The 14,969-nt window shown below is 53.9% G+C and overlaps 1 pseudogene; it reads left to right on the top strand.

Moving 5' to 3' along the window:
* Positions 1 to 5,278: 5,278 nt before the first annotated feature.
* On the top strand, positions 5,279 to 7,766 carry LOC148162105 (histo-blood group ABO system transferase 2 pseudogene; annotated as a pseudogene).
* Positions 7,767 to 14,969: the final 7,203 nt, after the last annotated feature.

The raw sequence follows: 14,969 nt of genomic DNA, 5'->3' as shown, positions 1-14,969 counted from the left end.
TCCAACAGAAAACAATTAATTTTATTTAAAATAAATAATAAACAGCGTAGAGGATAAGGAAAGATAATATAACAGTTAATATGTACCAGAGAGAAAGAACACAGGGGGAGGGGATGAAACAATCTGGCGGGGCATCAGGGTCGGGTGATGGAAATAAGGGTAATTGTACAAGCGGCTCTCCCCACGAGGATGTGGGCTCTGGCTGTGGTTCTGGGAGCCCTGCAGGAACAGGAGGAGGGGCAGGGCCAGATGCAAGAGCAGAGCCAGATGCAAGAGCAGGGACAGGGGCCGGATGCACAGTAGGAGCTGGGTCATGGGCAAGTACAGGAGCACAGGCAGGGCCAAGGGAAGGGCCCGCGGCCCTGGAAAGCAGGGGAAGGGGCATCGGCTCTGGCAGGGGCAGGGGCAGGAGCAGGGACCCAGGCAGGGGAAGGGGCATCGGCTCTGGCAGGGGCACGGACAGGGACACAGGTAGAGGAACGGACAGGTGCAGGGGCAGGAGGCGGGTCATGGGCAGGAATGGGTGCACATGCAGGGGCAGGGAAACGGGTAGGGAAAGGGGAAGGAGCTGGGTCAGAGGCAAGCACCGGAGCACAGGGAGGGGCAGGGCAATGGACAGTTGCAGGGGCAGAAGCCGGGACAGGGGCAAGAACAGGAATACAGGCAGGGGCAGGGGAAGGGGCAGGATCCAGGGCAGGAGCTGGGTCAGGGGCAAGAACAGTTGCACACGTCGGGGAAGGGGCAGGTGCAGGGGCAGAAGCCGGGACAGGGGCAAGAACAGGAATAGAGCCAGGGGCAGGGGAAGGGGCAGGATCCAGGCCAGGGGCTGGGTCAGGATTCGGAGCAGGGGCAAGAACAGGTGCACAGGCAGGTGCTGGGGAAGTGGCAGCTGCAGGGGCACGGGCAGGGGCAGGGACATGAGTGGGGGCAAGATTTGGGTCAGAGGCGAAAACAGGGACACAGGCATGGGCAGGGGAAGGGGCAGGACTTGGGTCAGGGGCCAGAACGGGAGCACAAGCAGGGGAAGGGTTAGGGGCAGGTGCAAGGGGAGGGACAGGGTCTGCAGCAATGGCACATACAGGAACCAAGGCAGTATCTGGGTCAGGGGCAGGGACAGGGGCACTGGCAGGGGTAGGGACGGGTCAGGATCCAGGGCAGGAGCGGGGTCTGGGCAAGGAGCAGGGCCACAGTTCGGGGCAGGCACAGGGGCCCTGGCTCCGGCAGGAACAGTGGCAGGAACAGGGGCAGGCTCTCCGGGCACAGGTTCTCGAGCAGGCCCTTCCTGGTCGGCGTCAGGCTCTCCGTGGGCAGGTGCCGGGTCAACTGCCGGCTCCTGGGCTCCTGCTGAAGTCTCTGCAGGCACCACCCCTCCCTGTAGAGCTGCTGAGGGAGTTGGAGCCGGCTCTAGCTCCTTAGGTCGTGGAACATCTGTGAGAGGAGGAAAGCTCACCCCCGTGCCTGCTCTCTGTGGGTATTTGCAAGACAGAGCCCAGCCCAGAGCCTCCCAGAGAAGCCGCAGCCAGGAAGGAGCCCTCCCCGGGACGTCTCCCCGACTGCAGTCCACCCGCTGGGTGCTCTGCACACAGTCTTTGCTCCTGGCCCCACACCAGCCTCTCGGGGCTCCTCCCTGTGGGGCCTGCCACGACCCGTCCCCACACACCCAAAGGCACCCCGCCCCAGGCTTCTCAGCCTCGAGCTCGGTCTCCGTGGGCTCCATTCCTGGAGCACAATCCAGTCAATGACCACCAGGGACAGTGGTCTGGGTGGTGTCGGAGGCCTTCCCCCGCAATCCCCAGCACCTGCTCCTGGGGACCCCTGTGGGGTCACGCCCCACGTCCCGGAAATATCACGGCTGTCCGCCAGCCTCCTCCCGATTTCATCCGTGGTCTGCAAAGACAGGGACGGGTAGCCGGCCCAGAGGCATGACAGCCCTGCCCAGCCAGCCTCCCTGTCCCCCTGCCCTGTCCCCCTCCTGCTCCCAGATCAGACACATCTCTGCGTGCCCAGCCCTGCACGCGGTACGGTGACCCCCGCTCCAGGGCAATTGGGATAAACCCAGGGCAGAAGCTCGCATCCGCGCACACCCCGTCCCACCCAGCCACCCTTGACCTTGAACAAGACCTGCCCACTGGGTATCTGACCCCTCGTCAGCCTGCTCTTGAATGGGGTTGGCCCACCCTACATGACCCCTCTTCACACACACACACACACACACACCCACACACACACACACACACACACACACACACACACACACGGGTGGGAACCTGGGGCTGCACAGGTGGATTAGACCCTGTGGGGTTGGGTGGCCGGCTCTGGGACTCCTGGTGTCACCTTGTGGTCTTTCCGACCAAACGGCCAGAGGCGGTGGGGAGCCCTGAAAGGACATCTTGAGACAGCATTTGCTGGGCGCGCTTTCTTCCGTCGGCAACCTCCGGATCTGGGAACACAGCACGTGAACATCTTGGTTTCACTATGTCCAATGTAATGAGCTGGGCCGGGGGCTGTCTCTGGAATGTGGGTTCCTGGTTACCTGGGTTCCAAATTCTGATGGGCTCTGTTGTCAGGGAAGTGAGGTCACCATGGCCGGGGTCCCCTCACCCAACTTCCTCCTCAGACAAGAGCCCCAGCCGCGAGGGCCCCTCCCCCAGCTGTTCAATGCTGACCCCCCCCATGCCCCATCTATACAGTGACACCCTGACACCCCACCCCACCCACAGCCCACGGAAGGCCTGGGTGCAGCCCTTGTGTGAGGACACAGAGCTGGGTTCAGCCTGGGCTCCTGCACGTGCCCAGGGCTGTGACCCTCGACAGACTCTGTGCAGGCCCTTCTGCACTTGGGGTTTGGCCCCTTGACATGCTTCACTTAGCCGCTGAGGCAGAAATGCAGTCCTGTGCTGAGCCCTTCCTCCCAGCCTGCTGTGGCCTCGCCTGCTGTGGCCTCGGCGTGGCCGTGAGACGAGCAGGACGTGGCCGCCCTCGGTGGGAGGGGGACAATGGCAGCAGAGCCGGCACGAACCAGTCACGGACAGTCACCCCCCAAGGCGGGCGCAAGCTGCGGAGACCCCCGCCGCCCAGCAGGGCCGGCCTGCGCCACCTGACCCCATGCTGCCCAGACGGGAAAGCTAAGTACATTCATGTCGGTTCATAGCACAGAGATCCTGTGGGTGGTCCTTACGTGGTAGTAGCTGACTGATGCCATTCTACTGTGTTCTCCTCGGGTGGCCCTAACCGCACCAGCGAATTGCATCGCCAACTACATACTGGTGACTCCACGTGTCCGGCTCCCACATCTCTCTGTCCTCTGAACTCCAGCCCCCCACGTGGCATCTCCGTTTGGGGGTCCTGGGCTCCAAGCTCAGCCCCCGAGCCTGCCCGGGGCTCCCTGTCCTCGGACTGAACCTCCCTCCACGGCCTGTGCTCTCCCCCCCCTCACCCTTCCCTCCGCTTCCACCACTCTGGGGTTTTTCACAAGTGGTCTCCTCTTCCGCGGAAGCCCACCCAACTTCCCTAACTACCTCTGTGCCTCAGCTCTCTTCCGAATGTCCCTTCCTCCGAGAAGCCCTCCCTGACCCCTCCTGCTCCACCCGGCGTGAGTCAGACCTGCCGTTGTTTTGCACTCTCTCCAGACACTTTTCCCCGAGTCTGCGGTCGTGTGAAGGGCGGCTGCGCTGGTGCGAGCCTGTCCTGGCATCAGATCTCTGAAACTGAATTTGCCAGTTTGCCTCTCTCCGGCAGCTAGCACGTGCCTGGCCTGTCACGGGTGCTTGGAAATGTTGGGCAAATAAGTGGAAGACTTCCTGAGGAAGTGTAGGACGTCAGGGACCACGGGGACTGGTGGCAGACGCGCTGTGGGACGCATACAGAAGGACGACGTTGGTCCAACAGCCGTGGTCTACTTCCCAGCAGAGAAGTGTGGCAGACTCTTTCCCCCACGTAATCTGGAGGGCGTGGGCAGAATGGGTCCGGTCGGGCATCCTCCTGCCTGGCCAACACCTGCCCTCCTATCGCCTTCCTATCCCCATCTCTCCAAGATCATAAAGGCGCAGCCACCTCCCTGCAAACTCACATCACGTTGTGTGATTTTTCAGGATGCTTTATCCCCAGCCAAGGTGCTAACACCCCCGGGAATACATTCACTGAAATTTCCCCCCCTCCCCTTCCCTCTCTTCCCCTCCCTTTCTCAAACTTAGGGAAATTTAAGGTAGGCAAGGAAGGGCGGGCTGATTGAAAACTCAGCGGGTGCACGATTGCCAGATTCTTTTCCTCTCCCTGTTTCTGAGATCTCGATTTGGAGCCCACAGATTATTCTCTGTCCCTTTCTCTCTCTGTGCCTTGCATTTCCTGCTTTCTATCCCTTGCCCACCAAAGAATGTGTGAGGGGGGCTTGTTCCCTCCCGTGGGAGGGCCCCCTGGCTTTGCTGGGAAATCCCTGCTCCCACTCTGAGGTCTGGCAGGGACCAGGTTTGCTTAGAGCTGGAAGGGATTTGCATAGGTTTGAGTCTGGGTTTCTTGCAAGTGTGAAGTCCTTCTGGAAGGAGGGTGCACCTGGTGGGCCCCTGAAGGCATGGGGCGGGGGATGGTGAGGTTCCAGGTGGGGGTGGTGAGCACCAGGGCCCTTGGTGCGCTCACCCTCCTCCCAGCTCGCACATCGCCATGCTGTTCTCTTGTGTTCCCGGAGGAACGATGTCCTTGCCCTCACCCCTTGCCTGGCCCCCATCTTCTGGGAAGGGACCTGCAACACTGACGTCCTGAACGAGCAGTTCTAGCTGCAGAACGTCACCATGGGACTGTCGGTGTGTTGAGCACAGAGTGGGGGGACCCCGTCCTGGGGATTAATGCGAAAGTGCATGCATTCAGCAGTCTTACTGGGCTCTCGTGGGCCCGGTGAGGGGACAGCCCCTGGCTCCCTCTCAGGAGGCTGCCCGTCACAGTGGGTGACAGCCCCCGCCTGCTGCCACTCCCCTCGGACAGACACAGCCCTGACCCCAGGCCGCTATCCTGCTGAGTCAAGGGGCAGAGCACCGCAACAATGGGGCTTCCGAGGAGCCCACCACCAGAGAAGTGGAAGGGGGTCACGTGTGTCCTGTGCATTGGTAGCGAGGAGATGCTTGTCGGGCTGGCCCCTCCTGTGTGTCTCTTAGAGGATGAGGCTCAGGAGGGCACAGCCTCAGACAGCACTCGGGTCAGACAGCACTCGGTGCCAGAGCCCAGGCCCCTGAGAGGGAGCTGAGCAGTGAGGCCCTGGGACCCCAGCCGACCCAGGAGCACACTGGGCATGGCTGCCGGCAAGTGGCCTGGCCCCTGGGAGCCTCTGGAAGCCGGGGCTGGCGACAGCATCGGCAGTCAGAGCTTCCTTCCTCCACAGAGCTCGCCGAGGCCCGCAGGATGGCCTGAGGCCCGTGCAACCCTTTTCCCAGGCCATCGCAAGGGAGGCCTTCAGCCCCATGTGCGGGGGGCACTAGGAAGGGCCCAGGTCGCCTCAGAGTCGTCCTCCAGGTCCTGGAGAGCAGGGACTGAAATCACCAACCAGACCCTCACGGCCCAGGGTCTGCGGCCAGCGCCAGTGGCCCTGTCCCAACGCTGCCCGCACAGGCGGGCCTCATGCGTCCCCCTCTGGGCCGGGAGCGCAGCCCTGGGGTGAGGGCAGGTGCCGGGCTTGCATGAGGGAGCCCTTGCCGGCAGCGTCCTTGAGGGAAGGGGCCGTGAAACCACACTCACAACGACTGGGCCTGGCCTTTCCCCTGGTGACCTGATCCGGGCCTGTGGGTTGTGTGCCTGTCCCCTGTTTCAAGGCAGTGGCCGCCTTCCCCGTGTGAGCCCTTGACTAAGCTGCCAGGTGTGGGGCAGGCCCAGGGAAGTAGCCTCAGTGCCTGCTCCAAAAAACCAGACTCAGAGGGCTCACCACACTTGCCTGACGTTGGGGGAGCTGCTGTCCCCACGGTTCGGAGCAGGTAGACCCCTCACAGGGGGACCAGCCATGTGAGGGCTTTGGACTGAGGGAGGGGCATATGTCGACCTGGATCCAGAAGCTTACCCCCTTGGATTCAAGGCTGGGGTCTAAGCAACCCCCCTCAACTCCCCGGGTCCTCTTTCCCCTTCCCTGTGCCCGGGCTGCACCTGATTCCCGGTCTGGGGGAGTTCAGGGTGACCCCTCCTAGGAATACCAGTGGTAGATTGAGGACCTTGTCAGCAAGAGGCCCCGTAGCCTTCACGGGGGGACCCTCCAGGGAGTGCAGCCAGCTGTGGGGACCAGCGACAGCCCACCCAAAGCAAGAGGGGCAGGTGGCTGGCCCTGCTTCTTCTAGCCGGTCTGTTGGGCAAAGGAACGAGGGCTGTGCCCAAAGGAGCTCCAGTCCTGGCAGGTGGGGAGGGGACCCGCAGGGGGGCGGCCAGGGGAGGGCACCTGCAGGGTTTGCCCGGGAGCTCAGCGCGGGGCAGTGTCCCTGGCTCCAGCATGCTGACTGTGTGGCTGCATGGGTTTCCAGCCTCCCAAGCCTTGGGCTCCCGTTTGTAAGATGGGGTGCTGAGGGCCCCCATCTCTGGGAGCAGAAGGGAGGGAGGGCCCGCCGGCGGACTCTCTCAGGACAGGCCAGGAGGGTGGCTGTGGCTTAACGCAGCCCGAGGCGTGTCCCAGTGACGAAGGTGAACACGTGCACGGCCCCGAGCTCTGGGGTCCTGCCACCAGCCTCTGGCAGTGACTCTCCTCCCGCCCTATCCCCCGTCCCTGTAGCTACGTGGTATTCCTGGAGCCGTTCCTGCAGCCGGCGGAGAAGCAGTTCACGGCGGGACACAGGGTCACCTACTATGTCTTCACCGACTGGCTGGCTGCTGGGCCCGAGTGCTGCTCCCGTAGGACCAGAGAGTGCTGGTTCCAGGTCCCCGGGGCTCCCTGCTGGCAGGATGTGACCATGTACCGCATGGAGATCAGCAAGTTCTCGCATTCGCTCTTCCTTCGCAAGGTGGACTACCTGGTGTCCGTGTAGTGGACATGAAGTTGAGCGACCACGTGGGCGTGGAGAGCCTGTCCCTCCTCTTAGGCACCCTGCACCCCGGTTTCTCCAGGGTGACCTTCTAGGACTTCAGCTACGAGCACGGACAAGGTCCCAGGGGCACACCCCAGGGACCCGGGTGACTTTTACTACGCAGGAGGCTTTTCTGGGGGTTCGGTGCCGGAGGTTCCCTGACTGACCTCAGCCTGTCACCGGGCGATGGTGGTCGACTGGGCCAATGGGATCGAGGCCCTGTGGCATGACAAGAGCCACCTGAACAGGTATCTTCTCTACCACAAGCCCACCAAGGTCTGTCCCCAGAGTACCTGTGGGACCTGCAGCTGCTGGGCTGGCCCGGGGTCATGAAGAAGCTGAGGTTTGTGGCCGTGCGCAAGAGTCACCGGGACATCCGCAACTCGTATGGGGCTGACCCTGACTCTGTCAGGTGGTGCCACGCCGAGCGGAGCTATCAGAGCAGATTCCGACCTCTGTCCCCTCAAGGGAGTCTCTGGAGCCCGGCACTGCCCACATGGCCATGTTCAGAGCCCCTAGCGCCCCCGCTCTCAGGAGGTCTGCTTGGGGGCCCAAGTTCCTCTCTTTGTGGTCGGTGTGTTTGGATCACTTCTGGGTCATTTGTAGCTGTGAAGGGGTCCAACGTGTATGTCGGATGTTTTCGGTGTCAATGCTGCAAATAACTGGAACTGCACCACAGAAACCCACATTTCAATTTATATTTGAACACCTGCAGAGATGGAGACTCCCCTTCCTTGTACTTTTCTCATATTTATATTTCAGGGCTCCCTTCTGCCGTCTGTCCGTGTTGGCCCCATCCATCAACTTCGCTGACACCCTACTACTGATCGATGCAGCTCAGCACCAGAACGGCTCTGGTGGACGGCTGACTGCATGCGCGGTCATTTACCAGCGCTCACGCTATGACAGTTATCGGCCGACTACACCTCCTCTCCACTTCAGCAGCTCATTTCATCAATAACTTATCTCATGGCCTTTTCCCTTTTATCCAGAAGACAGCAAAACAGAAACATTAAATAAAACGTTTTCACAATATTTTAAACTACTTATTTATTAGTATTGATGGCGTAACTTTCAGTGTCCTGGGTGAAAGGGGTTTTAACTTTAAAGGAAGATACAGAAATCGTAAGGTGACTGGTAGAGGGAAAGAGGTGAACAGCCTTACAAAAAAGCCCATGACTGCTCACAGGCTGTAGTCACCCAGTAAAGAGAGGGCCTAAAACTTCCACTGTGGTGGCTTCTAAGTTGCTTAGATTCAGAAGACAGAAGCAGAAGATGCTGGCTGAGTTTTCTGATATCTAATAGAACCTGTTAAAAATCACTTATCCAGGGGGGCCCGGGTGGCTCAGTAAGTGAAGCGTCCAACTCTCGATTTCAGCCTGGGTCACGATCTCAGGGTCATGACACTGAGTCCACGCTTGGCGTCTGCTTAGGATTCTCTCTCCCTCTGCGTCCCGCCCACCTTTTCTCTTCCTCTCTCTCCCTCCAAAACAAAACAATCACTTGTCCAAAAAGCAGCTGAAATGATATGGTTATTTAACCGTGACATTGTTCAAGTAATTTCAAATGGTTAAAATAAACTATTAGATATTTATAATTAAAACAACAAAAATAAAACTGGATAGTGATGGGGAGGTTGTACATACTGACAAATGTTTGAAAGAGATTTACTGATAGCTTCAAAAATGGAAATACAGACTTGAAGATTTGGCAGCAAACCAGCAGACACGGCCAACTTGTACCCCAGCTCACGGGGCGCGGCTGCACCCTTCCTCACCACGGGCTCACACACAGCTTCTCTTCCGGGTGCACTCCAAATCCACACAACACCTACGACACTGAGAACATTCTTCCAGGGACCCCTGACCTCAGTAAGTGTTTCGTCTAATGATCAGAGAAGCAAATGAGCAAAATCCGAAGGAGTAAAACAAGTTCTGGGAGACACATGTAGGACAGGGCTGACAAGTAACCCAGACTCAAGATTCTAAAACAGAACCCACACTCGATCCCTTGGGGCACACCCAATGTCCTACTCTAGAAATGAGATGGAGCGGTTTCTGTGAAGGTAAGAGGGACGGGGATTCAGCTGGAAATGAAAAGCAGGTACCACCTGCAGTTCAGGGAAAGAAGACCCGTAGCATCCAGAAAAGTCTCCTTTACAAAGCAGTATACTAGCTCTGTGAGTGTAATTGTCTTCTCTGCCACGACGGGGATCCCTCTGAACCTCAAGGACCAAAGGACCACAATTACAGAGACCCCTGGGGGGTGGGCAGGAGGAGGGACAACGTGCCAAGGAGAGGAATTCGGGGACATGGGATTTAATACAAGTCTACTTCTCTGGGGCCTGGCTCCTTTAGAAAATACCTTCCAAAGATCGTTATGGGGAGAAACTAACAGAACACTCCAAACTAAGAGGAAATAAATAGGGTATCTACTTTCTTGATTAGAAACTGTTCCACACTCCTCACAAAATATACAGAGACATACATGCATAATAAAAAGTCATTTCTCTCTGAACAAGAAAGTTACTAATATATACTGAGCATCTACTAAGTGCCAGTCCTGGCCTATATATATTTGAGGTCCTGTTGGACCGTCGGTAGGGAACAGGCCCCTATTTCAAGCTTAGAGGTGCACTGCCCTGAGGTCTCACCGGGACAGGCAGGATGAACGGCACAATGCCATCAGGAGGCCCATCTGACTTCAAAACCCTCTGCTGTACAATCACATAAAATTCACCAGAGTTGATGAGTGAACACTCTGAACTGTTACACAAACATCAAACATGTTGAGTGCTGGTTGTTGTTCAGACATGTTTCTTTTTTGTGACTTGGCTGACCTAATTCTGTGAAGTCCAATTACCCTGTAGCATGCACCACCCCTCTCCTGTCCCTGACCAGATTTGTATTCCTGGCTTTCTACGGGCTGCTCCTGGCCCCACACCAACTTCCTGTTGGTCAAAAGTGGTGTCTGAACTCACTGAGTCAGATTTTCACCCTTTACCACTGGATACATGTGGCTTAGAGGCTATTCTCCCCAACTGGGAAGTTGGTTCTTGATTCTGCCCCTAGTTCAGTCAGGAATGGACCAGCAGCTTGCAGGTGGTCTCTGTCCACGCTCCTGGGCCCACAGCCATGGTTCCGGCACACGTACAATCTTCTAGACCAACGGGGAGGCATGCGATTCTATTTCTAAGCTCAGCTTCACAGGAACTACCACTAGCCGTGCGCAGTACACCCAGAGACTGTGCTCAGGGCCCCTGAGACAAGCAAGGCTTTGGCTTTGCTGATGGATGTGTGTCCTGGAGGCCTTTTCAAGACCGTCTCACTCTGACCACTCCTGAGCAGAGCAGACTAGCACATGCACGCAGTGTAGAGTGTGATTCTGTGGGACTCCTTTAGGCTGAATCTTTCCCTGGTTCTGGCAATAAAGTTTCTCACTGGGCTGCTCTGTCCTTTGTTGGTACGTATCATGGATCCTCCCTTTGAACGACGGACCACCAAGCTCTCCGCTGTTTTCACCACCTCCCGTAGGCATGAACTGGAGCAAGGTCTGCAAAGGTCTGGGCCAAGACACGGGGAATGGAAGAGGACAGCACCCAGCCTTACCTGGAGGGGCCCCTGCTGGCTTCTAAGTGGGCGCTGGGTTAAGGGAGGAGTTGTGGCAGCCCTTCCGGCCCTACAAGCTAGCCGGTGGGGCTGACCAGCTGGGGCTCCATTACTCCCAGACTGTCAAAACGGGGCAGAGCTCCTGCCTCTGAGTGGAAGCTGGTGAGCAGAAGGGAGGCCCAGTCCACCAGGCCTGGGGAAGTGGGCAGCTAGTGGACACCCCTGCAGGGGGACGCCCTGGCCTTAGCCTGGCAGCAGCAGGGACATGGAGCCAGCCCCTGAATTCTTGGCTGCACTGGCAGGAGCAGAAGCTTCTTCCCCACGGAGGCAAATACCACAGAATCAGTTTGTTCTTACTGAGAGCATCTCTGAAGAATATTAATTAGTCTCAAAAGATACATAACTGAACACTTAGGGATTCTCTTCAATGAAAACAAAAAAGTCCTCCAGTGCTTTTCAACTAGGGGTGATTTCCCCCCTGGGGGGCACTTGGAAACTTGTGGAGACCCTGTTTGTTTTCAAACCCGCTGCTGGTATCTTGTGACCTGGGGCAGGAGTGCTGCTCAGCAGCCTACGGCAGGTAAGACCAACGGCCCCAGTGAAGAGCAACGTGGCCCAGAGTGTCAGCCGCGCTCTAGGAGAGGCTTCTGTTCCCGGGGCACAGCAGGAAGGGCCAGTCTTGGGCTGAACACCAGCTCTGCACCTCACTCACCGATGCTCCCTGCCAGTTACCTCGCCCCACTAAAGTTTCCATCTGCACGGGGGGAAAAAATCGGACTGACTTCAGACTTGCGTTGTAAAATTTAGAGGAAAATCTACTGAAGTATGCCAGTGAGAGCCGTATGTCTGGAACTCATTTAGCGACCTCTTTCTCAAGTCTGGGGGACTAGTGAAGGTAGAACGTATCTTCACCGAGCCCAGTCCAGGACACCTCTCACATAACGTCCTAACACTAAAATGGGTCTGTGCAAACCCACATCCGTGCTAGACGCATTTTCCCTTGAGCGCTCTGTTAGAAACTGTAGTCCTGCACATACCACGAGCGTTTTCTTGCTCTTACTACTTTTCTCCGCCAGCCAATGTACCTTCAACTAATCACAGTTCAGGATCTGGAATGTGCCCCACGCAAACCCTTCACCAATGACACTTCCAACCCTTGGAGCGGCTCTCTGCCGTGGTGCTGCCAGCAGGATTCTAGGCGCCTCCACAGAAACCAAGTCACTTTCCCAAGGCTCCAAAAGACAGAGCGCTATGAAATGACTTCTGAATCATCTACTGTATCAAGAGAAGACTTACCCAGGAGACCTTTGTCTGATTACATGTACTTTGAAAGATATATCTAAATACATAAATAAATTTTGTTATGCATTACTTGCCAAAGGACCTACCACAAGGAGAATATTTTACAAACTGGTTTCAACTAAAAAGGAGAATAGGGAAATTTGTAGTGGATGTTATTTTACAGTTAAACAGTTTTTCAAACTTGATTTTTTTTCCTCTTAAAATATATGCATGTTTATACATGTGTGTGTATGTGCTTATGTGTGTTCTGATTCAAAAGTAACCGCATACAGATCGGATTCTAGATTCTCTCGGACACATACTTTGAGATGTCAGTGCCAACAGCTCTGCTCTAGGTTTGCTTTCTAACATAGAAAATAAGAAGGGAGAATCTCTAGAGACTCTTATATTTCAAACATTCTGTTTCTAAAAGTGAAAGTAATACCTAGGTTCTGTAAACTTATTAAACACTGGAAGCAATACAGTTGTCTTTCTTTAAAGAAAAAAGGACATCTTCATGTTAAATAATTATATGCTGCTTTAAAAATTTAGGGGCAGGGCGCCTGGGTGGCTCAGTTGGTTGGGCGGCTGCCTTCGGCTCAGGTCATGATCCTGGAGTCCCGGGATCGAGTCCCACATCGGCCTCCCTGCTCGGCGGGGAGTCTGCTTCTCCTTCTGACCGTCTTCCCTCTCGTGCTCTCTGTCTCTCATTCTCTCTCTCTCAAATAAATAAATAAAATCTTAAAAAAAAATTCTTTAAAAAATTTAGGGGCAATAGACATATTACTTATTTTCGAGTAAGTTCACATTACTAACTTCGCAGTAACTGACAGAATTTAAAAAGAGAGAATGAACTGTAGCAAAATCAGAAGTATGGCCAACTTGCCATGTCTTACACACACCATATCTAATCATGTTTAACAGCAAGCACTAGCTACAACTGAGGCCAGTGAAGGCTCAGCAAAAATGAATTATTAAATTGGTCTGCTTATATCCCGTTACAGACTTCTTATGAATACTTGATTTTATTTTGTATAACTGACAAGAGCTGACAGGAAAGGACAGGTTTAATGACAATCAAATGAAGATCAACTAGACTAGGTGTCCCACAGGAGAGCTGCCTCAAGTGGTGATAAAGTAACTGATGGGACATGACGAGACTGAGCACCGTAGTCTGTCATATACGGTGGTAAGTTATCCTGTAATATTAGTAGACTGTCTGCAACAGCTCATGAATCCAATAGCTCTGAAAGAGATGGGTACAGTATATGCCCAACAAAAGAAAAATAGACATTGACTTCGCATATTTAATACCAGATCGTTTGCCATTAAACTTAATTTCTAAATCATTTATATGACTCAATGACGGCATGAAATTTTTAAGCTGGTGGGCAGATGAATAGCACCAGAGAGAGAGTGTGGATGAGTACAGTGTCATTTACCTACCCCTGCCCCACTAACAGGTGAGGCCGAGCTATTGTAGTAGGTCCCAAACACTTAACCTATAAGGTCATCACTGAGGAGACAAGTGAAAAAGATATTGGCATTTATAAGAGATTGGTGAAAATTAGTGCTAAAGCATTAATTTCTCTTAATAGACTAAAAGAACTGTGTGCATTCAGGAGATATTTGATCTGAATTAAGAAACTGATGAAGCAACTGATTAATTGGAATTTAAGCCATCAGTCCCCAGATCCATCAACAGCTTCATCTGCATTCTAAACAATTAGATGCCGGCCCCACAGAAAGCCCTGTGTTAATACACAGTCAATAGGACACCACAAAGAGACTCCCTGAGCTGCAACTGTCCAAGCTCCGACACACCACACAGATTTAAGACTTTTATACTGGCTAGGGTTTGAAGATTTTTATTTTAGTAGACAATGCACTATCAGATTCTTCTGAACTGAAACTGAAAAGTAATAATATCAAGAGTATTGATACACAAAAAATTCTGAGTATGTGTACTTTTGAAAATGAGACAATTAAAAAACGTAATCACTTAAAGTCACAGAAACAGAATTTCCAAAGCTAAGAATTACTGACTTAAAGCAGTATCATGACACACATTTTATCCAGCTGTGAAGCTATTTGGTCCATTTCAGAAGAAAAACAGCATGAAATAGCAATCTCACATTTTAATACCTGTATATCTACAATCAGTGAATTTTAACCATTTAAATTTAATAGAAAAAAATAAAGAAACCGAGAACTGTAAGCTTAGGGGGTGCCTGGGCGGCTCAGTCAGTTAAGCGTCTGCCTTCGGCTCAGGTCATGATCCCACCATCCTGGGATCGAGCCCTGAGTCAGGCTCCCTGCTCGGCGGAGAAGCCTGCTTCTCCCTCTCCCTAAGATGCTCCCAACTGCTTGTGCTCTGTCAAGTAAATAAAAATCTTTCAAAAAAATTAAAAAAAAAGATTCTCAAAGAGATCCAGGACCTACAAAATATTAAGTATCATTATACTACAACATGTCCCTATAACATGAAACCCAAGGGAAAACTAGAGGGAAAGAAAATGTTTTTAAAACGTCATCAGTTTAGGGCACCTGGGTGGCTCAGTTAGTTAAGCGTCTGCGTTCAGCTCAGGTCGTGATCCCGGGGTCCCGGGATCGAGCTCCACATCAGGCTCCCCCTGCACGGTGGGGAGCCTGCTTCTCCATCCCCCTCTGCCCGCCACTCCCCCTGCTTATGCTTGCTCTCTCTCTCTCTCTCCATCAAATAAATACATAAAATCTCTTAAAAAACAAGCCATCAGTTTAGATATGTTATTTATCCAAAGCTAACATAATATAGAGTATCTCATTTGCCTAATGCTCTAATATTCTATCTATGTTTCGCTGGCTATAAGTCATTCAGAGGCTGAAGAACTGAAACTGCTGTTAGTCACACGATCTTCAACAAGGCATTCATATTGTTCAGCCCTCAGACTCCTCCTCTAGAAAATGGACAGTTCTCATCATCTTCCAGTTTTAAAGTGCTGGATTTCCTTCATCTTTTATCCCCTAGTGAAACCTGTATTTCCTTTAATTTTAATTATCTAAAAAACATTTCCAT

This window comes from Eumetopias jubatus, unplaced genomic scaffold (assembly GCF_037043125.1).
Source record: "Eumetopias jubatus isolate StellerSeaLion01/CBP00866 unplaced genomic scaffold, mEumJub1_p1.0 scaffold_20, whole genome shotgun sequence".
In the NCBI taxonomy this organism is placed as follows: domain Eukaryota; kingdom Metazoa; phylum Chordata; class Mammalia; order Carnivora; family Otariidae; genus Eumetopias; species Eumetopias jubatus.
This window is presented reverse-complemented; position numbering and strand designations above follow the sequence as displayed.